Source organism: Hylaeus volcanicus, chromosome 7 (genome assembly GCF_026283585.1).
Source record: "Hylaeus volcanicus isolate JK05 chromosome 7, UHH_iyHylVolc1.0_haploid, whole genome shotgun sequence".
In the NCBI taxonomy this organism is placed as follows: Eukaryota; Metazoa; Arthropoda; class Insecta; order Hymenoptera; family Colletidae; genus Hylaeus; species Hylaeus volcanicus.
The window spans coordinates 7,078,562-7,081,486 of NC_071982.1; the positions used below are offsets into that span (position 1 = coordinate 7,078,562).

The 2,925-nt window shown below is 39.0% G+C and overlaps 1 long non-coding RNA gene across 2 annotated transcripts in view; it reads left to right on the forward strand.

The window, feature by feature from the left end:
• Nucleotides 1-748, forward strand: part of LOC128879381 (uncharacterized) — a 3,023-nt gene extending 2,275 nt beyond the window's left edge. Inside the window, exons 5-7 of one of the 2 annotated variants that reach the window (XR_008457618.1) lie at nucleotides 6-60; nucleotides 455-509; nucleotides 606-748. This is a non-coding gene — a long non-coding RNA (uncharacterized LOC128879381). Of the gene's footprint in view, nucleotides 1-5; nucleotides 61-454; nucleotides 510-584 lie in introns of both variants that reach the window. The other variant, XR_008457619.1, reaches the window with a different exon arrangement.
• The last annotated feature ends 2,177 nt before the right edge of the window (nucleotides 749-2,925 follow it).

Here is a 2,925-nt window from a genome sequence, read left to right on the forward strand (position 1 = left end):
TTTAGGACCGTAAAGGATGTAGGAGTCTTCACTGCCGTTTCGTCGTGGAAATTGAACCTTGTAAATACGTACTAAGCTACAATATTACTATATACATAATATACATATACATAAATTGCTGTCTTTAACAGAGACTTAAACGTCTTTTTTAGGACCGTAAAGGATGTAGGAGTCTTCACTGCCGTTTCGTCCTGGAAACTGAACCTTGTAAATACATATCAGGCTACAATATTACTATATACATAATATTCACATGTATACATAAATTGCTGTCTTTAATAGAGACTTAAACGTCTTTTTTAGGACCGTAAAGGGTGTAAGAGTCTTCACTGCCGTTTCGTCGTGGAAACTGAACCTTGTAAATACGTACTAAGCTACAATATTACTATATACATAATATTCACATGTATACATAAATTGCTGTCTTTAATAGAGACTTAAACCTCTTTTTTAGAACCGTAAAGGATGTAGGAGTCTTCACTGCCGTTTCGTCGTGGAAATTGAACCTTGTAAATACATATCAGGCTACAATATTACTATATACATAATATTCACATGTATACATAAATTGCTGTCTTTAATAGAGACTTAAACGTCTTTTTTAGGACCGTAAAGGATGTAGGAGACTTCACTGCCGTTTCGTCGTGGAAATTGAACCTTGCGACTACGTATTAGGGTGACATCAAGATAAACTGGAAATACGCACGCGAAGACACGCACAGACCAATAGAGATCAACGTTGAGCTCGCGTTCGCGCTGAAATCGACGACCTCCCTCGCCGAGCTCCGTTTTATTGGAAACGCTGTTTCCCTGGGAGACTACGAGTCCAAGATAAATTTATTTCACGGCTGGAACAATGGAAGCTCCACGCCTAACGAGATTCATTTTCGTTGTTTTATCATCTCGTTTTGAGACCGCTGTTTGCTCGAGCACCTGGACTTTGGCATCCAGGTGTTGCCGTGTCGTTTGTCGCACAGAACGAGGAAAAGTTTGCGACAGTTAGCTCCAAACTGCTCGTGGAAACCTTGAACGAGTAAGGAATTAATCTGGTTTACTAGAAGCGATACACTTTGCCTCAAAATGATCGATGAACCTCGTCTTAACCCTTTATTTACTGAATTTCTCCAAATCTCAATCTCTCAAAATCTAGGCGTCCATCTTGGTTTTATACAGTTGTCTCTAACTAACCTCCAACAGAAAAAAAGCTTGTACTGCCATCCAACAATTAAAAACGAACTTCGTAGAAGCGGAGTCACATTACAAAGTCGCAATACGTTTCAAAGCGTTTAATTAATACAGTACCATGAGAAAATCGACGGAACTTCTAAGTCCCTTTAGTAAATAAAGGGTTAAATCCTCTTTCTATCACTTTTTCATGGATTCAACGTAAATATTTCATTCGTAACGATAGAATTTTTCCGTCATCGTTCCGATGCAAACGTAATCTTGTTTTTCATCATTATCGTTGTTCCACGGAAACGAGCCAGGCTGATAAACTTTAATCGAATAATCGGATTGGACCGGTGGCCCGCCTTTGGTAAAGACCGAGCGAGTCGCTCGACTAGAAAATTCTTCGTAATTGAGAAAAGTAGCATCTAAGGAAGAAAGTAATGCGTATAGCGCGTAATTAAAAACAGATCAGGCTCGAAGTAGCTACTGGAGACTATCGAGTAATCAGAATAATCGAGCAATTATTTTATTTGGTTGGTCCGTATAGTTGGATAGAATAGTCTCGCAGTCTAGAACCGTTGTAGTAAGCCAGACGGATGCGATCAGACCTAAGTAGAATACTCCTTGTCGTTGGCCCGACCAGCTTCGCATTTATTCCGCGCTCACAGTTGTACCGTAAGCCTGATTGCACAACAGATTGCATCTTGCACGACACGCATCGATAAGAATTAAGACGATATTTGCACGTGTCTTTGATGGAACTACACGTTAAATCCTTAGACTCGATCTCGTAAGCTTTCGTTCCCACAACCGCGCGCGATATTCTATTTATTCAAAAGTTTCTACCAAGGACCGAATTCAACTCGTCTTTGTGTACAAGTCAAAGCGTTTAATACGCGCCCATATAAATAACGACGCATCGAACGCTCTCCGTCCGCTTATCTACGCGTGTATACACGCGGTGTTTGCTCTACTCTTAAAGCCGCGAGTGTTTACACGTGTATACACGGAACGACTACACTCTGTCTCCGCAAAACGAAGCTTCCCAACAATGCTTTTTCCACTGGTCGCAGATGTAATTTCCGCCGCGGAAATTGCACTTTGTCCATTCTCTCGTGTTCCTTTCGAAGCGGATTTTCAATTCGATTTAACGTCCAGGGGAGAATTTTATACGAAGCTCCGACGCGCATTATCGCTCCTCAGCTTCTTGTTTAACGTTGTTAATGATTTTATGGTAATGGTACAGTTCAGTCTTTCAGAGCATTCGTTGCGCTTCTAAGTGTTCTTAGTATACTTGGTACTGGCATAGCATTATTAATCTTGTTGTATTTGTTGTACTTTTTTTGAGAAATCATATTGTACTTAGTGGTAGTCTAGTATTATTGATCCTATCGGATTCGTATTCCTAAGAATAGCATTGTTAAGACTATCATGAGGGAACGTGCCATGTTTTAAAAATCATATTATACTTGGTACTAGGCTAGCATTATAAATTGCATCGTATTTGTATTCCTAAGAATATAGTATTGATTATATGTAGTAGTATATAGGATTATATTATATATTATACTTGGTGCTAGTCTAGTATTATCAATCCTATCGGATTCGTATTCCTAAGAATAGCATTGTTAAGACTATCACAAGGGAACGTGCCATATTTTAAAAATCATATTATACTTGGTACTTGGCTAGCATTATAAATTCCATCGTATTTGTATTCCTAAGAATAGTATTGGTATGAGTCTCATAAAGAAA